This window comes from Schistocerca cancellata, chromosome 9 (genome assembly GCF_023864275.1).
Source record: "Schistocerca cancellata isolate TAMUIC-IGC-003103 chromosome 9, iqSchCanc2.1, whole genome shotgun sequence".
Taxonomy (NCBI): Eukaryota; Metazoa; Arthropoda; class Insecta; order Orthoptera; family Acrididae; genus Schistocerca; species Schistocerca cancellata.
This window is the reverse complement of record NC_064634.1, coordinates 430,136,412-430,161,489: the sequence shown is the minus strand read 5'-3', so window position 1 is coordinate 430,161,489 and position 25,078 is coordinate 430,136,412.

Genomic DNA, 25,078 nt, shown 5'->3' with positions numbered 1-25,078 from the left:
CGAATGGCTGTTTAAATTGAGTGATCAATAGTAATTTTTGTTCTGTTGATAATGTGGTGCTAATATTTGTACGAAGTTTTTTTACAAAATTGAGCAACAGTTGTATCTACCTAAAGTAGGGGAGCAAAGACATTGGAGAATCTGTAACATTCTTGTTTAACTGCCGATAAGGTTTATTTTTTTAAGAAAATGAAAGGGAAGAATTTCTTTTAAAGTGCCTCCTAATCTTTGTCGATTTGCCACTTTATTTAATGCTGATAATACTGTGATAGGTCCATGTTGTTGCATGTTAGTCAATCAATGTTTATGCTCATACAAGTTAAGCCTGTTATATGTCTTTTGCAGGAAGTTAAAAATTATAACGTATCCTTCATTGTATTCAGTGTTTCTACTGCAGCAACCCCTGTGCCCTGCTTTCCTACTTACCAAAAACTCCTTACGCATTTTACAAATTTGACAGCAGTCTTTTTAAGAACGCTGAAGACTTATTTCCTCAAGGGTTAAAAGATTTTCAAGAGGTCAGATGGAGATGGCTAACGAAAAAATGATAGCCCTATGGTGACACATACGGTGTATATAAATATCATCTGTTTGGTTGCTGCATAACATGTAGAGATTAGCATAAAAGCTTTCTTCTTCGTTTTTGACATTAGTGTCAAACGAGTAAGGTGACTAAGACAGCTTAATCTCTGTGAGAAAATCACCAGAAGAGAGTAGAGCTAGGGGAGTTACCCGTAGCATAGAATCTTCTGTTCGCAGTACGCGAACATATTCAGTCATAGTTCTTACTGCTGAAAAATGCAAATCATCTTAGTGCAGACTTAAATGTAAAAATAATGCGGAAATTGTTCTTAGAGAAGCTCCTAGAGCATATACTCGCTTATGACTTTTGAAGGAGCCTCTACAGTAAGAGTTCCAGTTATCGATTTGGATGACCACAGGTGGATACTTGATGTATCTGTGAATAACTGAAATTGAAATTGATCTCCGTTTCTCAGTGATGTAGCAGAAGGAACAGCGGCTGCAGAATTGATTACATCAGCGTAATCGTGGAAATTTCACTGAGCTATATAGTATGAAGCATCAGAGGGGGTAAAGGAGGAGATGAATAGGTTATTCCTATCAATTCCTTACATGCAAAACACCAGTCTGCCGAAATTGCCAGAACAGGAACAGTTTCACTTTAGGAATCTTACAGTGAATGTTTGCTGCGTTCGTGATATAAAATGAGGATCTAGTTCACATTATGTTTACTATGAAGGAAATGGTAAAAAGGCCGAAATGAAGTCTGTTCAGCGAGCCGCTGTGACCGAGCGGTTGTAGGCGCTTCAGTCCGGAACCACTCGGCTGCTACGGTAGCCACGGGCATGGATGTGTATGATGTTCTTAGATTAGTTATTTTAAGTAGTTGTAAGTCTAGGGGGAACAACCAAGAGGGAATAATAAGACCAAGAACGAAGTGCTCGTATTAAGAAGGGTGTAAGACAAGGCTGTAGCCTTTCGCCCCTACTCTTCAATCTGTACATCGAGGAAGCAATGATGGAAATAAAATAAAGGTTCAGGAGTGGAATTAAAATACAAGGTGAAAGGATATCAATGATACGATTCGCTGATGACATTGCTATCCTGAGTGACAGTGAAGAAGAATTAAATGATCTGCTGAACGGAATGAACGGTCTAATGAGTACACAGTATGGTTTGAGAGTAAATCGGAGAAAGACGAAGGTAATGAGAAGTAGTAGAAATGAGAACAGCGAGAAACTTAACATCAGGATTGATGGTCACGAAGTCAATGAAGTTAAGGAATTCTGCTACCTAGGCAGTAAAATAACCAATGACGGACTGAGCAAGGAGGACATCAAAAGCAGACTCGCTATGGCAAAAAAGGCATTTCTGGCCAAGAGAAGTCTACTAATATCAAATACCGGCCTTAATTTGAGGAAGAAATTGCTGAGGATGTACGTCTGGAGTACCACATTGTATGGTAGTGAAACATGGACTGTGGGAAAACCGGAACAGAAGAGAATCGAAGCATTTGAGATGTAGTGCTATAGACGAATGTTGAAAATTAGGTGGACTGATAAGGTAAGGGATGAGGAGGTTCTACGCAGAATCAGAGAGGGAAGGAATATGTGGAAAACACTGATAAGGAGAAGGGACAGGATGATAGGACATCTGCTAAGACATGAGGGAATGACTTCCATGGTACTAGAGGGAGCTGTAGAGGGTAAAAACTGTAGAGGAAGACAGAGATTGGAATACGTCAAGCAAATAATTGAGAACGTAGGTTGCAAGTGCTACTCTGAGAAGAAGAGGTTAGCACAGGAAAGGAATTCGTGGCGGGCCGCATCACACCAGTCAGTAGACTGATGACCGAAACAAAAAAAAAAAAAATCTAGGGGACTGATGATCTCAGATGTTAACTCCCATAGCGCTTAGAGCCATTTGAACCATTTGAAGCCTGTTCCTTTCTATTGGAGTATCTACAGTCTGTACCCAAAAGCATCCCAGAGCTTGGGTGTTCTGTGACAACGTGCTGGACAGACCATGAACCATTCTCTATGCTGATTCTTACTATCACTTACATATTGTGGTCGTTTCCAAAAACTACAGCAATATTACCCTACGTGAGGGCACAGCCCTCCATCTCGGATAGAAATTCTGGGATTATCTCAAAACGGTATGACAGAATTTTCGCTATGCGTTAGATTACAGAACGCAGTATTCAAAGTACTGACTACGTAGGCAAGTTCTTAGTAACAGAAGCCAAGTCACCTGATGTTCAAGACTTCAAGAACTGGTGGACGGAATACTATAAGAAAAGCACATTTTCTGTAAAAACAAGGAGCAACCCTAGTAGTGAAAGAATTAACTTTGCAATCAACACTCTCTTCTACCTTGTTTACTCGCATGTTAGGTATGTTGTGAATATCAGAGGATCTAGTAACAAAAGTGGATTAATAAACTACGAATTCTTTAAGGAATTTAAGGAAGGATCTGTTTCTCCACCACCAGCAATAGCAATTCCTTCAAGAACAGTTTCAATTGTAGTGAAAAAAATGGGAGACTTGAGCAAGTTGAAGCAGTATATTCCACATGAACATAAGGCATTAACTGCTCAAAAGATAAGAATGCTGCAAATAGAGACTGAAAAATAGTAAATCCTAGTTTAAGTGCACGATTTTGTAATCCACTAAAGTATTTTGTTCTTTGATTAAAGTTTTCTGCTTTGTGTTGATTCCGAATAACTTAAAGCGTAACGGAATATTGTAATATTGTTAATTACAAATGTTACATTACCTTTCTCGGTGTTCTTAAATCAATTTTTTCGAAAATTGTGGAATTTTCCATTTTAAAACTCTAGCAACTACTATTAGGGTATATGTATTGTAAGAAACCAGCCTTCCATTATGTTGTCGCGAACAGCAGAAAGGACAAACTAAATTCAGCAGTATAGTAGAACATAAATTCTTAGCCAGAGCAGCAGAGGCACGTACGTGGCCGGAAGCAGCAACTATTTACTATTTGTTCTACCAACAAGGGCTGACGCATCACGAGGCTCGGAGTAAGCGAGGAAAAGTGACGTCTGATGACAGTCAGGGTGCAAATATCATGCGTGTACGCCATGAGGATATCACGCGATCCAGCGTGGTCAGCCCCACCCGTAAACGTAAAGATGAAAACTTCCATAAGGATGCGGCCATGCGCAAAGACGCCTACAAAAAGGCTACGCGCCCTCCTGGAAAGGCCTTTTGTTGCATAGCCGTGGGCGGAGGATTGCGAGTGTCACTGTGTGGCCGGCACGCTCGCCTCTTCAACACGACACTTAGGCTCAGGGAAGAACGGACAGTCTTATAACCAAATGTAGATACTTTGTAGATAGACTTGTACATAGGGAATGTGCCAGGGGGTGCTTCCGTAATAGTAATCCTCTCTCACGCTTTATGATAGTGTCCTCGGATCCCCGATATTTCTGCCGAGTTCCGTACTCTAACCCACTCAACAGCCTACTTTTCAGGCAAGCAAGTGAAGAGCAGACGGTCCACTAGCAGAAGTTGTTCTCGACGTACCTTGTCGGTGAGTTCTATGACGCGCATCCGTGCTGTCCTTCCTACTCCCTCCACGACTCGTCAGTGGGTCGCGACGATGTTTCTCCCTGTCCAAAGCCCAGTCTGTTTTAAAAGAGTGGATTTTTTCCGTTTTAAAATTGTAAGAACTATTATTAGGTATTATGTATAGCAAGAAATAAACATTAGTAAAATCTAATAAACCTTCACTAAAAGTAACAATCATAGTGTTCAGAATTATATTCTTTCAGGCAGGACAGTTTGCTTCTAATTTAAATTTCTTGACTTATACCATTTTAAAAAAGACCGATTCAAATCTCTATGGATAAAAACGAGAAACGAGTACTGAAACTCACAGAAATTCATGAAATAAGCTTTATCATAAATACTGAAAATGGTTAACACACACGTCAGTTGCTTGCATATACGATGATTAAACACAAAACAAAACGAAAACAGATTTTCAGGACTAAATCTTATAAGATTTGTTTAACAACAATAAAATGGTATGATGAAACAGAAGTGGGCGGACGTTTTACACATAAATTTAGTTGTGGACTTAAAATCAAAGGAAGAATTCAAATCAGCCCTGAAAATCAGCAGAAATAAGAAAATTGCAGGAACAGGTGAGATTAAGTAGAACGTCTGAAGTATGGTGGAAAATGTCTTGAATTAACGCTGCTTCACTTCTACAACTTGTGTAAATCTTAGCCGGCCGCTGTGGCCGAGCGGTTCTAGGTGCTTCAGTCCGGAATCGTGCTGCTGCTGCTACAGTCACAGGGTCGAATCCTGCCTCGGGCATGGATGTGTGTGGTGTCCTTCGGTTAGTTACGTTTGAGTAGTTCTAGGTCTAGGGGACTGATGCCCTCAGATGTTAAGTCCCACAGTGCTCAGAACCATTTGAAAATCTGAGAAATGTTGCGGCTTAGTCACCCCTCTTGTTCTCAGCTATCGGCAGCATAGTATTACAACAACTTCAGAATAAACCGAAGAAATATGAAAGTAATGAGGAGTAGTGGAAATGGTATTAGTGAGAACCATTAAAATTGGGGGCCAAGAAGTAGACCAAGTTAAGGAATTCAGCTACCTTGGGAGAAAAATAGCTTGTCATGGAAAATGGAAGGAGGATGTAAAACACAGTTTAGCACTAGAAGAAAGAGCATTCCTTGCCTAATAAAGTTTACCAGAGTGAAAACTTGACCTTCATTTGTTGTAGTAATCTCTATGAATACATGTTTTGAGACCAGAATTGTATTGAAGCGAGGCACAGACTGTGGGCATTCTGGAAGAGAAGAAAATCAAAGTGTTTGAGGTGTGGTGTTGTAGCATTATGGTGAAAATTAGGTGGACTGCTAAGAAGTGAGGTGGCTCTCTGCATAATCAGCGAAATGAAAAAAAAAAAGGAAAACACTGGAAAGAAGGATTGGAAGATAGGATATTTGTTAAGCCGCCAGGAATAACTTCCATGATACTAGAGGGAGCTGTAGAGGGTCGATACTGGAGGGGAACACAGAGATGGGAGAATAATAGAGGACGTTGGGTACAAGTGCTACTCTGATACGAAGAGGTCGGCACAAGAGAGGGAATCATGGTGGACTGCATAGAACCAGTCAGATGATTGATAACGTGTACGACTTCGAATGCAACGGTAAGGGGAGGTGAGCTACAGAATCATGCAGCAACTGTCATCGTAGGAAAACTGGACAGGAGCAGAAATGATTATCGAACAAACTAACACAGTAAACAGAAGATTTACCTAGCTAACAAAGTAAACAGAAGATTTACCTAACCTATACATCTAGTGAACTAGGATTCGTTACAAATAACACAGCAAGAAGTAGACTCCAGCTCTGTGTCAACAAGAAAGTGGCTCACTTAACTTAAGCAGTAACGATGGTGGCGGAACTGCGACCAGGCGGCATCTGGGTAGCATCCCGAGAGATGATGGTTCGAGTGTGAATGTAATTCTGGCTACCGCTGGTCCTCCTACATTGCAGCGGCAGACGTCGCTCGTAGTCCAGAGCCACTGGAGGTGTGGGGCAGCAGGCTTGCTCCGTTGGGTCTACAAGACTGACGGTGACGGTGACATTGCCAAGTTACAGACGTCAGCAGGAATGTATCGATACGTGATACGACACATGACTTAGATGAATAATAACGACCAATATACGCAGGTGCAGATGACACAAACACGTGATTTGAAACGTTTACATGTTCAGCAGTGTGATTTGCCCAAGGATCGCAGCATTCTATCGAAATATTTCACTCACATCAGGCAGCATGGTGGCGCAGCGATTAAGGTACCTGCAAGCTGGTGATGTGGGGTTCATGTCCCTCTCTGCCTATCTAGATTAAAGTTGTCACCTGTCAGGTAATGACATCGTTCAGATCAAATGGTGCACGACGGAGGAGATATTTTTGAGCTCTCGAATGATATCCAGGAAATTTCCAGATCAGCAGTCTACAGCATTGTTACAGAAGCTCTTGTATTCTATGTGCTTTGTGCTTTGTCGATATACAAAACTTTGGATAATAACCACAAGACATAGCGAATGGTCTCAGTGTTAATTTGTCAGATACACTACGAGTAGCAAATCGAGGTCATTTAGAAATGAATTGTTGCAAACAATGAAATTTAGATCTCTTTTAACAGTCCAGATGCTAAACAACAGTCGTTTCAGTAGATTTATACCCACTTCCTCCACAAACTGGGAAAAATATACGGACACAAAAATTTTACGTCAAATATCTCTTGCGAAAGACACCATGTTGTGCTTGCTGACTTCTTTTGCCATAAACAACAGTTAATACGAATAAATATTGTAATTATTTTGAAATGCCATGCAGATAAACGGGAAATGCTGTAGTCAGCGCTGCTCTCCTGGATGACAATGCTCAACTGTATGCAGCTGCATTTTTAATATCGAGCTGGATAGGTATACAAAACGCGGCACCATGGATAAAAAGTGAGTTAATGCGAAGCAGTACCACGTTCCATGAATCCACCACAAACACTGGCCGATGTGTTGGTGGATGTCAAGTACACTGAAGCTGTGGTAGTTTTCGAAGTTATTGTAAGCCGAGATGTGGGGACGAGATTCTTTAAAATGAAAGCTGCAATCCGCACCACCTAAAACATCATAGTGAGCGTGTCGAGTGCCCAACTGGATCCAAATTAAGGTATAACTTCAAAGAAACTTTTAGTACAAAACATTGCTGTGGCGCGATACTGAAAGCTTTGTGGGCGTGCGGACAGTCTGCCGACCACTGTGCTCACAGTTGCATTTAGAATCACCGTCCGACGAGCCTGCTAATACTGTAAATAATCTCGATATCCATGTCCTGTTCGATGGTCAATCAGCTCTGTCTCCATTTCGTCGGTCGGCAGCTATAAATCTCTCGCTGCCACTAATTACCTGGAACGTGGTGTCAGCAACGCTAGGCAAATCCTCATGACTGCTGACTAAGGATTGAGGCGAGATAAGACCAAGCTTGGTAGTATGTCGGTGTCAGAGAAGATAGAATCCGAGCCAGGTTCGTGGGCATCAGGTGTGACGAAACAAGTACAGTGACATCACCACCCCTCTTAAATCAGAGGTACTACGTGGGGGCCAAATAAACTGTGCAGTTTGTTATGAAAGATACGCTTTCGTGTTTGCCGCCCAAAATGAGGAGATGTGTTGTGTACTGGGTAGTGAGTAGGTTAGGATATCGTCTCCTTCATGGTTCCGTCCTTATTCTGTTCCGCTAGTAATAATATCCGAAGTCAGATATGTTCAAATGTGTGTGAAATCTTACGGGACTTAACTGCTAAGGTCATCAGTCCCTAAGCTTACACACTTCTTAACCTAAATTATCCTAAGGACCAACACATACACCCATACCCGAGGGAGGACTCGAACCTTCGCCGGGACCAGCCGCACAGTCCATGACTGCAGCGCTTTTAGACCGCTCGGCTAATCCCGCGCGGAGAAGCCAGATATTTGACTGAACTACGTACCCAGGAGCAGATACAACTCAGATCGCAACGTAGTTATAGTGAACAGTAGACTGAAGTGAAGAGAACCTTGTGGAAGAATCAGTGTAGGAGGAAGTGGGATAGAGGTGCACTGACAGACAACGAGGTGCTTTTAAAGTTGTAGATGTTGCAATAAGAAATAAAATGGTAGGCAGTTCAGTCGAAGAATAGTAGACATCTATGGAAAAAGCCCTCACAGGCTTTGGGAAAACAAACATAGGTAATAGGTAGTTAACTGCGAGGAAACTTTGAGTAACAGAAGTAGTTCTTCCGTTGATGGACGAAAGAATTACAAAAATGTTCAGAGAAAGACTGGATACTGCAATAAAGTCACTTAAGAATCATACAGGGCGAGCAGAGAAGCCAAGGCAGAATGGCTGCATGAAAATAAGTGAATAAATAAAAAAAGAATCTATCGTTTGAAGGGCTGACTCAGCGTATACAAAAGTCATAACAACTTTCCGTTAAATTAAAAACAAGGGTGGCAACATTAAGGGTACAATGGGCACTGAACTGTTAAGATCAGAAGACAAAGCAGATAGGTGGAAAGAGTGCACCGAAGGCCTCTGTGAGGTGGGTGGAATCGTTTGGTAACATGGTAGAAGAAGAAACTGGAGTCAATATCGAAGAGACAGAGGATCCAGTATTAGATTCAGAATTTGAAAGACTTAAGACAAATAAGGCAGAAGGGATAGGTAACATTGAACTGGAATTTCGAAAATCGCTGGGGGGAAGTGGCAACCGAACCTACTGTTCAGCTTGGTTTTCAGACTCCAGCAGACTGGTGACATACCAATAAACTTTCGGAAAATTATCAAACACAATCCCGAACCGTGGCTTACTGAGTTTCACGACTCATCCATCCAAGCTGCTGTCAGAATAATATACAGAAGATTGGAGAAGCAAATTAAGAATCAGTTACATGACGATCAGGTTTGGTTTGGCAAAATGTAAAGGCACTTGCGCTTTATAACGGAAACAAGAATGAAGAAAAAGCAAGACACGTTCGTTGGATCTGTCAAATTGATAAAGTGTTCGATACTGGGAAATAGTACAAGTTATTTGAAATTCTGACAAAAATCGAAGTACGCTATAGGGAAACAAGTGTGACATTTGAGAACCAGGAAGGAACAAAAAAGATTGAAAGACGGAGAACAAGTGCTAGGCTTAAAAAGGGTGTACGACACAGATGCTGTCTTCGCCCCTATTGTTCAGTCTGTACATAGAAGAAGCAATAACGGAAATAATAGCAAGTTTCAAGAGTGGGATTGGAAATCAGGGTGAAAGGATATCAGTGCTAAGAATCGCTCAGTGAGGGAAAAGAAATTTCATAGGATCCATTGGAATGAATAGCAAAGAGAACAGAATATGGATTGAGAGTAAACGTGAGAAATACCAAAGTATTGGGATGTAACAGAAATGACAATAACAAAAGAATTGATTATAAAAGTTGTCGTCACAACGAAGATGAAGTTAAAGTATTCTGCTTCACCGAAGCAAAATAACCCATGAGGAATGAAGCAAAAAAAAACTTAAAAGCAGTATAACACGGCCAAAAGGGGAATTCCTGGCCAAAAGAAGATGGTTAGAATCAAACGTTACCAATAATTTGAGGAAGTTGTGGCACATTTCTATTCCCAGAATTGAAGTAGGCTCTGTGATTGTGGCTGTTTGGAGTCATGGTTGCCTTGCTTGTTAGTGTATTGCCTGTTGTGGCAGCCTCAGCTGATTTGAACGGCGGTTCCGCTAGATTTGCGTTGACTTTAATTGGCATACCCTGAGACTGAATAAAACTGTTGAGGTCTACCCTTGATTCCACCTAAGTGTACTATCCCAGACGGGAGAGACGAATCAATTAAGTACTGTCCCTCGCCCAGCAAAGTCAGGTGCAACAGGTCGGACAACGTGAGCGGCCAGTTCCCTGCAGTAGTTTGCCTGTAAAGCGACCAGTTATCAGAGCGGCATTATATTTCCTCGGAGGATGTCGTAAGTCATTACACGTCTAATATGAAGTAACTGCACGGTATCTGAATTTTACTCCGGATGGATGGAGTAGTAGTCACACACTCTATGCCGTTACGTTGCCAGTTGTACCTACTCAAGGGTGAAAAAGTATAAATTCATCATCTTTTTTAACACGGCGTTGCGTCACACTCTCCTTAGCCTGGAGTTGAATAAGTAGTTGGGAGACTCTCAGATGAGCTCACATGCGCACGATGACGACTTGGCTTAGCAAACAGGTAGCACACTATATCGTAGAATAAATAGCTAGCAGATTGTCGCAATAGCCACATTGTAATTAAGTTGAGGGGTAGTCAATACATGTGTTTAGTAACCTTCTTGATAACAGATTTGGATTAATTTGTGGCAGCACCGCAGGTTGGGTGGAAGTTGCACTTGTGGTAATTAATGACCAGAAGTCAACATTACGAGCAGGACAGCGCTGCTCGATAAGAAATGTAAACGACCATAAATTTCAGAACAACTGTCAGCAAGACGTAACAAATGGCAATTTTTAGGCCGAGCAGTGCGTCAAACAAGAGCCATTAATCAAGCGATGCAGCCACATCTGGCGATACAGGCCACAAGCGGCGGCCAGCATCCGCTATTTGTCAACGTTGCTGCCTCTGAAGCTGGTGCCACCCCGACCCGTCACTGGACAGCCGGCGGGGTCATCAGACAACATTTGTCTGAATGCGCGGTACCTGCTCTTTCGTACATGTCAGAAAGAACAGACACCACGCGGAACAAGATATTGCGATACATATATGTAAATTGAAGCTAGAGTGAGGAGAAAAGAAAGGAAACGCAAGGAACTGTTGATGTCAGTTTGATCGGGACTTCATGCGGATTCAACGGCGTCGAGTGAAAATGTGTGTCAAACCGGGATTCAAACCCTGGAGTTCCCGCTTACTAAACAATTGTGCCAACCTCTGTGATACGTAATTGATTCGCCTAGATGGCCAATGAATCCACCACCTTCAGTGCAGATGTATAATTTCGTTCGACATCCTGCGGGAATCTCAAAGTAGAGAGAATGGTTGGCATGGACAGGGACGGCGGGTAGGTGGCGCTGGGTAGGAGTGTGGGTCGGTCTAGAGACGTTCCAAAACAGTCCGCGCAGGTGCGATAAACATTGCATCCGGAGGCGCAGTCGTTAACGCGACTGAATACTAAATAGGATATCCTGAGTTCGAATTCCGGTATGGGCACTTGGGCACCGCTGAATCCACATGAAGTCCCGATGCAGGTGTCATCAATAGTTCCTTCCCTTTTCTTTCCCTTCTCTCCCTCTCACCTTCAATTTACATAATGCATTAGACATCACATGATGCCGGCCGGTGTGGCCGTGCGGTTAAAGGCGCTTCAGTCTGGAACCGCGTGACCACTACGGTCGCAGGTTCGAATCCTGCCTCGGGCATGGATGTGTGTGATGTCCTTAGGTTAGTTAGGTTTAATTAGTTCTAAGTTCTAGGCGACTGATGACCTCAGAAGTTGAGTCGCGTAGTGCTCAGAGCCATTTGAACATCGCATGACGGCACGCGCTGTCCGCAAAGCACCACAGCACACAGCAGTGTGTTGTTAATAATCGCTGCATACGCTTCCTTCTGTACCATACAGTAAAATTCAGCTGACGTTCACGTTCTCTGCCTCGTGATGGCTGGGTGTTGTGTGCTGTCCTTAGGTTAGTTAGGCTTAAGTAGTTCTAAGTTCTAGGGGACTGATGACCATAGATGTTAAGTCCCATAGTGCTCAGAGCCATTTGAACCATTTGACGTTCACGAATAAACAGGTAAATTTTACTTTATGTTCCACTTTCAAATAAATAAGCTCTTCAAGCAAAAATAACGCAGTAGGATACCGGGATGAAAAAAGTTAATGACGAAGCAATACAGATGCCATAGCATGTACTATTTGAATTGTATACTTGTAATTAATTGTGTACTTCATCAGTGAATTGATATATCCACTCTTTTCGTACGAAACAACATCATGTCATACTGCACCCAAAGGAGTCAAAATTTAAATGTAAGGGTACCGCTGAAATTTAAAAGTTTCTTGTGTTTAGCGTATAGGACACTAATTAATAAATTCTACACGTTCTGCAAGTAAGTGGACGATTCGGATGGCTTGTATTTTCAGGTAACTCCATCTTTTTCTGTTCCTTCTTTTATCTACGAGCCAGTATGGACTATATTTGTTTCAACTGATTTCTCTTTCATAACTGCTGATAACATTGTTGGGAACAGCCATCTGTAAAACCACTAAAAAGCAGTCTTGCTCGCACAGTCATTGAGTAATGTCACCGGTTTCGATCTCTAGTAGTAGACCATCTAAATAGGGTAGTCAGAAATATTAAAAATAATATAGGGTATGTTAAAATGATGTAACATTATCGATCTGGCTCACAGTGACGATGCTTGGAACAACTGTGTTGACAAAAATCGCAAAAATGATGCCTTCTAACCGATCCCACGAGATGGTGCTCACATATCACGAAGCTTCTACATTTTCCGTATTAAAGGTACTATTTCGCTGCAACTGTAGTTGACTACTGCTCTTAGGCAAAGCAACGGAGCATACGTCGTTGTTACTGCTCGGCAGCCAGCGGTCGTGACGTCATCGCGACTGCCGCGTCTCGGCTGCTGCAGAAGCAGTCAAGCAGTTGGACCGCGACCGCCAGGTGTGTTACCACTGCAGAAATCAACGACGCGCCATGTCTAAAAAAGGTTTTCACAATGACGGCCACGAACAGTTAGTGGAGTATGTGAGCAGATACTCCATACTGTATGATCATAAGCATACAGATTTCAGAAATGTGATGGCAAAGGATAAGGTGTGGAAGAAGATAAGAGAAGAAATGAAAAAAGATGGTAAGTGTTTTGCATATAAACATTCATTTATTTATGTTCTTTTTCCTACTGTGACAAATTGTACAATATGGAGGCTACAACATTTGTTCCATTCTTTCTGTCACCAAACGATTTCAACAATAGTCGCTACGAGTAGTAACAATAATTGATTGTCTTTATTTGAGCCTTAGTTCTTTTCCAGGTTGTAATCATTGATTTTTAGGTTTGCAGAAGTAATTCTTAAATGTATCTCGTACCTGAAACTCTTCAGCTTGGTAGAATCCCCCTGTTCGGGTCAGGGGAATAATGTTCTGTGGTAAACTCACGTCATGGTCAAGTTCATAAAAAGTTCGTCCTCTTTTTTCCAAATAGGCGTCCCTGAGGAGATTTTGTAGTCAGCATCAAGCTATAACGAGTTTATCACATGTGTTAAGTTGCAGATTGAGATTTGTGTAGAACACTCGAAATACCTGACAAAAGTCCAAAAGCGTTTTCAGAAACTCGGCGCGCTCGTGACAATTTATAGTTGAAGGTCCCTTTTGATTTATTTTGCTGGGCAGACGAGCGAGTGTAGGGCTTGAGAATATGCTTTCGCAGGCGGAATGCCTCGTCGCGTTCTATAACAAATGGCATCTTGATGTCAGTTAATGGAAGCTCTTCATCTCCTGGAAACACGTCTCCTTTCATGATCATTTTCACCATTGCTGACTTATTAAATATGCCACTGTCTCCTTCCTTCCCATATGAACCTACGTCTATCGCAATGAATTTACAGTTTGTATCAACCAATGCCAAAAGTACTATGGAGAAGTACCCTTTGTAATTCCAGAAAAGGGAACCACTTTTTCCAGGACACCGTATCCTTATATGTTTCCCCTCAATCGCAGCACAGCAGTTAGTGAAAACTCAAGGAGTGTAGAATTCTTTCGCACCTTCCCTGAAAGATTCTCGAGATGGAGGAGATAGGAAGATAGATGCCAAGTGTTGGCACATAGCTTCTACTGTTTCACGAACTATGATACTCACGTAGCTTGATGATATCCGGAAACCATATCCAAGGGACACGAAACTCTCCCCTGTAGCTAGAAAAGTGTACACGAACCATAATTATTATTAATACATGAAACATAAATAATGTTTTGTCCTAATTACACAGACAAATAAATATCGTTCTCGTTTAGGTAACCAGTGTAAGAAGAGATGGAAAGACATCAGAGATAACTACTGGAAAATACTTCGAAAAGAACAACGGTCGTCTTTTTGTAGTATTCCGATAAAGGAGCCAACAAGTGTTGAAGGACTGCTATCTGATGAAGACGGACAAAATGCCAATGAAACAGGGCCTGATACTCCATAAGCCATTGCTTCCTTGTCCTCTAGTGACGCACCTGCTGCCAACTCTTCCATCTCAGCTGGCAGATCGAGGAAAACACACCGGGATTCAATCAACCAAAAAGGACAACAACGATTGGAATTCCTGCAGTGCTTGCCTAATAATCGGGAGCCGGAAGATAATATGGGGCTGTTCATGAGAAGCATCGCAGCGTTCATTAGGAAACTACTACGTTACCTCATTAATAAAGCGAAAATTTACATTTTAAGCTTTGTTACGGGACTTGACAGTTCTTCATAATCATGTCTTGTGCCACTACCTGTCAACATCAGTCCTTCCGGCCCGTCTTCGCTTTCATCCCCGTTCGAACGAACTTCATCGGTAGGAGAAGATACGTACACTTTCACCCCATTAATAAACGTCGAACGACAAGCAGGTGATACTACTTTTGAAAATAATTAATAATCATAATGTAAACACAGTGCAAAGATTATGTAAAAATAAACCACAAACTGTACAGGCCCTGAGTCGTTTCCAAATAAATCTATTATTATAATAGAAATTTATGTTATTTCATAGAGATACGAAATTATACATTTTATTGTTGATGACTATGTATGTTTTTATACAGCTAGTTACCGTAAAGTCACTGCCATTTTTCGTCGGCTTCTATTGGAGTTTGCACTCCACTGTAAGCTGTTCGTGATATATCTTCTTTCACCATACTTAAAATCGAACTGAGATGGGTTAAGTTTAAAGAAATTTCTGAACCTCTCTTCATCGTTTCGCAAGTGACCGGTTACTAAGTTAGCGTAAATTCTTTCATTTTTCGGTGTTTGGAAAATGCTGTGGGGACAAGATCTTGTAAGCACTGCAATAATTTCCTCTTCTTCTTCCTCGTCCACCAAAAAACCTAGAATAGTATTAGGATTTATGAGCGAAGTCGCGTGCGTGTTCCTTTCACAGAGGTAACTCACTGAGTGGCGTGGCCGATGCGGTCAGCAGTCTCAACGAAACACACAGGCAGTGACGGCTGGCAGTCACTGCCCGCCGCTGCGGCGGGCAGTCGCAACGAAATAGTATCTTTTTACTTTGAAGTATGTTTAAACATTTTAATATTGATATATTTAATCTTCCATAGGTTGTTTTCATATCTTATTCTATTTGTAAATAGCGTTTTATTAATGATACATATTGCCTCTAAACGGAAAACTGGGTTACACTTCAATCTCTCACGTTGGCTTATTTTCATAAGCAACTGCAGTCTCTGTTTTTTTAGCTGTTTACAGTTATGTATAGTTTTATATATGCACATTCGAATTTTTACATAGGGGATATAAATCGCTTCCCATTGGCTGGCATTGGCGTCTTTCGGCTCATGCGTGCCGGTCTTTCGATCTATTCAACCCATGGCTGCTCAGCCATCGACCCAGTTTTGCGACAGGTTCAGCAGAACTATTCCAAGAGGTGTCATCATCCTCCGGATGGGTTACGATGTATCATTTTAACGTATGTTATTCTTAATATTTTCTGACTCGCCTTTGTATTGTATTGTATTGAACTGGAGCCCTCAGTGGCTCACAACACCACAACAGGCTACAGTAGTTCACTCACCGCACCTTCGCCAAAAAACAAACCCAGGGTTGTTCTGCGGTTCGGCCCCCAGTGGACGCCGCCGGGAACGTCTCACACCAGACGAGTGTAACCCCAATGCTTGAGTGGTAGAGTAATTATGGTGTACACGTACGAGGAGGTAGTGTTTGCGCAGCAATCGCCGATATAGTGTAACTGAGGCTTAATAAGGGGAACCAGCCCGCATTCGCCGAGGCAGATGGAAAACCGCCTTAAAAACCATCCACAGACTGGCCGGTACACTGGACCACGACACTCGTCCGCCGGGCGGAATCGTACCGAGAACCGGCACGCCTTTCCGCCCAGAAAGCACTTTTAAAATTTTTCTTTATGGTGCATCATCTTAAGACGGTCTGCTACTAGAGTCCGAAACTGATCACATTTTTCATAAATGACTGTGCTATCAAGACTGTTTTTATTGATTTTGCTTCTTCTTTATTTTCTCCAACATTTCTCTCATAAATTCACAGTATTTCTATCTTCTTTCTCCTGTCCAAGGAACTACAGCCTTCTTCCCGGGCTTTTCACGGAAACCTGGGAAATATTTCAATTTCTTTCTGAGTGGTAGTCGTTCCTCAACATAATTCGGATTTCATCCATATCACTTCCAAGTTCTTTTCACCATGTGTTGTGCGTTTCTAATTTACCGAAATAAGAAAAGACTCCTTTGTCAGTGCGTTGGAATTCACCCTGTGGATGTGGCCGTAGAAAGCTGTTTTCTTTTTCATCATGTCTGTTACTTTTTTTAAGTATAACGATCACAATTATGACGTCTTCTCTATTGTGTTTGCTATTTATGTGGTCCCAAAATCTTGCGTACTGTTTTTCCGTTTATGACTCAAAGTGCTTCCATCTTAAACTGTTTTTCTTTTTTTTTTTTCAAGTTAAACAGTGTGCTTCTTGGTAAAGTAGTCCACTGTCTGAGTTTAACATTGAACGATACTCATATCTTACGAGGGTGAGTCAAATTAAAACCTTAAATATTTTTTTAAATGTTATTTATTGTGCAGAAGTGGTACAAAGCTGTAACACTTTTCAACATAATCGCCCCCAGGCTCAATGCAAGTCCTCCAGCGCTTACAAAGTGCATAAATTCCTTTAGAAAAAAATGCTTTTGGTAGTCCGCGCAACCACTTACGCACCGCGTGGCATACCTCATCATCAGAACGGAACTTCTTTCCTCCCATTGCGTCTTTGAGTGGTCGAAACATATGGAAATCACTTGGGGCAAGGTCTGGTGAGTATGGTGGATTAGGGAGTGGTTGGTGGAAGTGAACCCAGGTTTCGTACCCAGTAACGAGTCTTGCAAGGAAGCCATCACCTTCTCATTCAAAGCGCCGAAGAAGTTCTTCACAAGCATCAACACGTCGTTCTCTCATTTCAGGAGCCAGCTGCCGTGGCACCCATCTTGCATACACTTCTGTAAACATGCTGCAATTTCATTCAGCGTCACTCAGCCGTTTTCCTTCCCTATGGCTTCAACTGCTGCAATGTTTCTGTGGAGTCACAACTAGTTGTGCCTGACCTGGACGAGGAGCACCTTCACTGATGTCACACCATTTGCGCAGTTCCTATTCCATTCGCAGACTTGCTGCTGTGACAAACATGCATCACCGTACTGAACCTTCATTCGTCGATGAATTTCGAAAGGTTTCACACCTTCACTACGCAGAAACCGAATAACAGAACGCTGTTTTCCCCTGGTGCAAGTCGAAAGTGGGGCATCCAGCTTTATACTGATACTGCGACGGTATGTGTGCATCTGTGCTATGCTGCCATCTACAGGCCATTCTGCACTCTGTTTGTAGCACGCTTACCGTCTTACAGGACAACGGCGCGAATTTTCTATTTTTTATTACAAATTTAAGGTTTTGATTTGACTCACCCTCGTACAATATATATCATGAATGAGGTTCTACGCTGATTACATTTTATTAACTCTTCCTTTAATGGTTCCGCTCTCCAATATGTCATGTTAAATTTTTTCGTATTTAGTTTTATTATACAGGGGGCTGCCTTGATTGGAAGCTTGTTATTTCGTCTTGTCTCAAATGGCTCTGAGCACTATGGGACTTAACATCTATGGTCATCAGTCCCCTAGAACTTAGAACTACTTAAACCTAACTAAGCTAAGGACAGCACACAACACCAGAGTCATAACGAGGCAGAGAAAATCCCTGACCCCGACGGGAATCGAACCCGGGAACCCGGGCGTGGGAAGCGAGAACGCTACCGCACGACCACGAGCTGCGGACATTTCGTCTTGTCCTTTTCGCAATGCTGAAAAGAGAGACTACGTCGTCTGAAAATTCTAGACAGTCTATTTCTAGGTTGACCTCCTGTTACCCAATAGAACTGCGTAGTTGGTTTCACTTTCTCCTAATGACATTCCCCGCTCCCATATCACTTTCTCTAGAACAGTGTTAAAGAACAGTAGGAAGATATCATCTCTCTGAAGCCAGTTTTAATCCCAATTCATATAAGGGTATGTTGAAAAGATTTTTAAGGGGAACTTTTAAAGGATTCTAAATAAAACAAACTTTGTTGACATTCACCTTTATTCATCATGTCTTTCATTCCTTAACAAAGTCATGTGGGCGGCGAACATATTTTTACCAACTGGATCCCGGTTTGTCGAGGTCGGCATAGTAGAACGTCTGGCTTTAGTTGACGGAGCCACAAAGGCTACAGTACTATCAAAATGATGTCCTCGAGGCTGTTATTAAACTTTCAGAAACAAATGAAAATCGGATGCGGCCAAGTCGGGACTCTACGGACGATAACCGATGGCAGTGAACCCAGTGCGACGGTTTGTTGCAGAACGCGCTGCACTTGTTGTGCGTGGTCTGGCTTTGTCCTGCTGAAGGAGAGAGTGCTCCATGTGTGGAAAAATTCTTTAACTCGTGCTTTCAGAAACCCTATTACACCACGCTGTCTCTCAAACACCTACATAGTTAAGATACACACTGCTATGTTACGCTTTACAATGCGGAGCTCTCTACGGGCAGAGTGTTGCAACTTGTCAGCGAAGGGGGAAAGTCGACAGAGCAATATGAAAGACACGTAGTTCTTAATTTTCAACAGAAGGCAGTAAATCTCAGATGGAATCATTTATACGACGGAGAAAGTCATCTGGGCCAGAAGGTACGTGACGGCCGCTCTGGCAGAGCGGTTCTAGGCGCTTCAGTCTGGATCCGGGCGACCGCTACGGTCTCAGGTTCAAATCCTGCCTCGGGCACGGATGTGTGTGATGTCCTTAGGTTAGTTAGGTTTAAGTAGTTCTATGTCTGAGGGATCTCCGGGCGGGGACTACTCAAGAGGATGTCGTTATCAGGAGAAAGAAAACTGGCGTTCTACGGATCGGAGCGTGGAATGTCAGATCCCTTAATCGGGCAGGTAGGTTAGAAAATTTAAAAAGGGAAATGGATAGGTTAAAGTTAGATATAGTGGGAATTAGTGAAGTTCGGTGGCAGGAGGAACAAGACTTCTGGTCACGTGACTACAGGGTTATAAACACAAAGTCAAATAGGGGTAATGCAGGAGTAGGTTTAATAATGTATAGGAAAATAGGAATGCGGGTAAGCTACTACAAACAGCATAGTGAACGCATTATTGTGGCCAAGATAGATACGAAGCCCACACCTACTACAGTAGTACAAGTTTATATGCGAACTAGCTCTGCAGATGACGAAGAAATTGAAGAAATGTATGATGAAATAAAAGAAATTATTCATATAGTGAAGGGAGACGAAAATTTAATAGTCATGGGTGACTGGAATTCGAGTGTAGGGAAAGGGAGAGAAGGAAACATAGTAGGTGAATATGGATTGGGGCTAAGAAATGAAAGAGGAAGCCGCCTGGTAGAATTTTGCACAGAGCACAACTTAATCATAGCTAACACTTGGTTTAAGAATCATGATAGAAGGTTGTGTACATGGAAGAACCCTGGAGATACTAAAAGGTATCAGATAGATTGTATAATGGTAAGACAGAGATTTAGGAACCAGGTTTTAAATTGTAAGACATTTCCTGGGGCAGATGTGGACTCTGACCACAATCTATTGGTTATGACCTGTAGATTAAAACTGAAGAAACTGCAAAAAGGTGGGAATTTAAGGAGATGGGACCTCGATAAACTGAAAGAACCAGAGTTTGTACAGAGTTTCAGGAAGAGCATAAGGGAACAATTGACAGGAATGGGGGAAAGAAATACAGTAGAAGAAGAATGGGTAGCTTTGAGGGATGAAGTAGTGAAGGCAGCAGAGGATCAAGTAGATAAAAAGACGAGGGCTAGTAGAAATCCTTGGGTAACAGATGAAATATTGAATTTAATTGATGAAAGGAGAAAATATAAAAATGCACTAAATGAAGCAGGCAAAAAGGAATACAAACGTCTCAAAAATGAGATCGACAGGAAGTGCAAAATGGCTAAGCAGGGATGGCTAGAGGACAAATGTAAGGATGTAGGGGCTTATCTCACAATGGGTAAGATAGATACTGCCTACAGGAAAATTAAAGAGACCTTTGGAGATAAGAGAACCACTTGTATGAACATCAAGAGCTCAGATGGAAACCCAGTTCTAAGCAAAGAAGGGAAAGCAGAAAGGTGGAAGGAGTATATAGAGGGTCTATACAAGGGCGATGCACTTGAGGACAATATTATGGAAATGGAAGAGGATGTAGACGAAGATGAAATGGGAGATACGATACTGCGTGAAGAGTTTGACAGAGCACTGAAAGACCTGAGTCGAAACAAGGCCCCCGGAGTAGAAAACATTCCATTGGAACTACTGACGGCCTTGGGAGAGCCAGTCCTGACAAAACTCTACCATCTGGTGAGCAAGATGTATGAAACAGGTGAAATACCCTCAGACTTCAAGAAGAATATAATAATTCCAATCCCAAAGAAAGCAGGTGTTGACAGATGTGAAAATTATCGAACAATCAGTTTAATAAGCCACAGCTGCAAAATACTAACACGAATTCTTTACAGACGAATGGAAAAACTAGTAGAAGCCGACCTCGGGGAAGATCAGTTTGGATTCCGTAGAAATACTGGAACACGTGAGGCAATACTGACCTAACGACTGATCTTAGAAGAAAGATTAAGGAAAGGCAAACCTACATTTCTAGCATTTGTAGACTTGGAGAAAGCTTTTGACAATGTTGACTGGAATACTCTCTTTCAAATTCTAAAGGTGGCAGGGGTAAAATACAGGGAGCGAAAGGCTATTTACAATTCGTACAGAAACCAGATGGCAGTTATAAGTGTCGAGGGACTTGAAAGGGAAGCAGTGGTTGGGAAGGGAGTAAGACAGGGTTGTAGCCTCTCCCCGATGTTATTCAATCTGTATATTGAGCAAGTAGTAAAGGAAACAAAAGAAAAATTCGGAGTAGGTATTAAAATCCATGGAGAAGAAATAAAAACTTTGAGGTTCGCCGATGACATTGTAATTCTGTCAGAGACAGCAATGGACTTGGAAGAGCAGTTGAACGGAATGGATGGTGTCTTGAAGGGAGGATATAAGATGAACATCAACAAAAACAAAACGAGGATAATGGAATGTAGTCGAATTAAGTCGGGTGATGTTGAGGGTATTAGATTAGAAAATGAGACACTTAAAGTAGTAAAGGAGTTTTGCTATTTGGGGAGCAAAATTACTGATGATGGTCGAAGTAGAGAGGATATAAAATGTAGACTGGCAATGGCAAGGAAAGCGTTTCTGAAGAAGAGAAATTTGTTAACATCGAGTATAGATTTAAGTGTCAGGAAGTCATTTCTGAAAGTATTTGTATGGAGTGTAGCCATGTATGGAAGTGAAACATGGACGGTAAATAGTTTGGACAAGAAGAGAATAGAAGCTTTCGAAATGTGGTGCAACAGAAGAATGCTGTAGATTAGATGGGTAGATCACGTAACTAATGAGGAAGTATTGAATAGGATTGGGGAGAAGAGAAGTTTGTGGCACAACTTGCCCAGAAGAAGGGATCGTTTGGTAGGACATATTCTGAGGCATCAAGGGATCACTAATTTAGTATTGGAGGGCAGCGTTGAGGGTAAAAATCGTAGGGGGAGACCAAGAGATGAATACACTAAGCAGATTCAGAAGGATGTAGGTTGCAGCAGGTACTGGAAGATGAAGAAGCTTTCACAGGATAGAGTAGCATGGAGAGCTGCATCAAACCAGTCTCAGGACTGATAACCACAACAACAACATGTCTGAGGGACTGATGACATCAAACGTTAAGTCCCATAGTACTCAGAGCCATTTGGACCTGATGGTACACCGGCATCCATATACCGTTTAATTTCACGTCCTCCTCCTTTCTATTGAAGTTAATAGGGTGTTTGTGGATTTCGATTGCTCGCAAACCATTGCAAAAAGCTGGAGTGTATAGGGTCCCATGCAGATCTGGAGATGTTTATGTGGGTACCACTAAAAGAACTGCTTCAAAACGTTTGGAAGAGCACAAGGGCAATTGTAGAAGAGGAGAAACGGAACGATCAGCTGTTGCGGAGGATGCTTTCCAACCAGGTAACCACCATATTCGTTTTGAGGAGACGGAAGTACTAGCGGCCACGAGCGGATATTACGGAAGGCTCTACAGGGAGGCAATCGAAATCGCCAAACACCCTAATAATTTCAGTCGAAAGGAGGAGGGCATGAAATTAAACGGTATATGGATGCCGGTGTTGAAGAAGATGTGTACCACCCGTCCACCACTGGGTGATGGCAACGATGATCGACGGCAGGGGACAGCGGCCAATTGCACTGACCTTTTCAAAACACGTGACGTCACGCCTCGCCGAGGGGGCGCGCGGACGCGGAATTTAGCGGCAGTCAGCAGCGAGCCAGTGGGTGTGTTGGAGCTTCCATCGAGCTAAAGACCCCCTTGAAGATGTCCTCCGCAGACGGGGACGAAACGTTGGGAATTGACAGAGAATTTATCAACCGATCACGGCATCAGCCCGGATAATTATAATGGACATGAATGTCAACATGACAGATCTCCCATAACTCCGTGTAAAAACAAACTAAATATTTTTTACGTCTCTTTTGGGTTTCTGCAGAAAACAGCATCAACCACTACAGCAAGCATTTTAGTTGCTGGGACCACTGAGCGAGGTGGCGCAGTGGTTAGCGCACTGGGCTCGCATTTGGGAAGACGACGTTTCAAACCAGCGTCCGTCCATCCTGATTTAGGTTTCCCGTGATTTCCCTAAATTGTTTCAAGCAAATGCCGGGATGGTTCCTTTACCATCATTCCCTTATCCGATCGGACCGATGACCTCACTGTTTGATCCCCTCCCCGAAATCAACCAAGTCGCTGGGACCTAGTGTTTAAGTAGGGGATCTGTGTCACTCAGTCACATTCTTGTTAGTCTGCTGGAGCGGCCAACACATAACGTCCTCGTCAGATAAAACTGCTTCTTCCAGAATGGAGCTCGTGCTGGGTACCATCTTGAGAAAAGCCTTGTCCTGGGGTTTCTCACACTCGGGACACTGTTAAGACTGCGTTATGTAATCAAAAGTATCCGGACACTTATTATTGGATATAACATGAGGAGTGACCAACTTTCGCCTTTATTACAGCCTGAATTTGGTTGAGGACACTTTCATTGAGGTGTTTGATAGACTGTGGTAGAATAAAATGGTTCAAATGGCTCTGAGCACTATGGGACTTAACTTCTGAGGATATCAGTCCCATAGATCTCAGAACCACTTAAACCTAACTCAGCTAAGGACATCACACACGCCCATGCCCGAGACAGGATTCGAACCTGCGACCGTAGAGGTCGCGCAGTTCCAGACTGTAGCGCCTAGAACCGCTCGGCCACCCCGGCCGGCTGTGGTGGAATAATAGGTCATTAATCCTCAGGAGCGTAGCCTGACAAGGTAGTGGTGTTGGACGCTGCGTTCGGGAGAAATGTCGACCTATCTCATCCCACAGGTGTTCCACTGGGTTCAGATCGGGAGCCGGCGAGTCCATTTCAGGGAACCTATTAAGCAGAAACCATTGCCTTACAAATGCTGTACGGCAGGGTGCATTGTCACGCTGACAGAATCATCGTTTCTGAACCGTCCTTATACCGTCCGCAGTACACAATGCTGCAATATGTCACAAAGTTAAACATAGCTGTCAGCAGCAACCGCTAACAAACTTCCAATAAATGATGTATGCAGCCAACCAGTTACATAAAGTTTATTGTAATAAGCGTTTATGACGTTTCAATACCGCTAAGGGTATCTTCTCTAGAAGGATTAAAGTCATTTTTTAAACAAATAATAAAATAATAATTACAGAAGACTTAATATGTTACAGCAGTAAAATAGAGTACATGGTACTTACATAACTTATTTTAATCCTTATGAAGAAGACACACTTAGTGGTAGGGAAAACATGTCAGACTTATAACAATAGACTTTATGCAACGTGATGGCTGAATACGCCATTTACTGAAAGCTGTAGATTTCCTTCTGCACTTGGTATTTATTTAAGTGCAGTTAGGAGACCGCTCCCCCAACAGCATAACATCTGTTAATACAAATTTTCACAGTTAACGTTCACTAGGTATTCGATAAGCCCAACCCCTTCCATACAACCTGGGTGTAGCGTGATTTATCACTGCAAACCAATCGTTTCCAGTTTTTCCCTCTCTAGTGGCGACGCTCTTTACAGGAAGTGAAGTGTCGCTCACTACAATAGTGTGTGGCTTATGAGGAGCTGCTCGACCATTTTTTCTAACTTCTAAACACAGTAATTGTGGTAGCTGCGTAGCTGGTATCACATTTGAGCACAGGAGTGACTTCTCCCGCTAAATTCATGCAATTTTTGACGCGACGGTACCTGTCTGTCAGTACGTACGTCTGCCTGCTATTGGTTCAGCTGCTTCTTCGGGGTGTCCACGTCACAGTGACATCACCAACAGTCGGCTTGGGCAGCAGTAGAAGTGTCGAAACGTCCCTCATCGATTTACCGGGTGATGAAAAAGTCAGTATAAATTTGAAAACTGAATAAATCACGGAATAATGTAGATAGAGAGGTACAAATTGACAAACATGCTTGGAATGACATGGGGTTTTATTAGAACCAAGAAAATACAAAACTTCAAAACAAGGCCTCCAGATGGCGCTTCATCTGATCAGAATAGCAATAATTAGCATAACAAAGT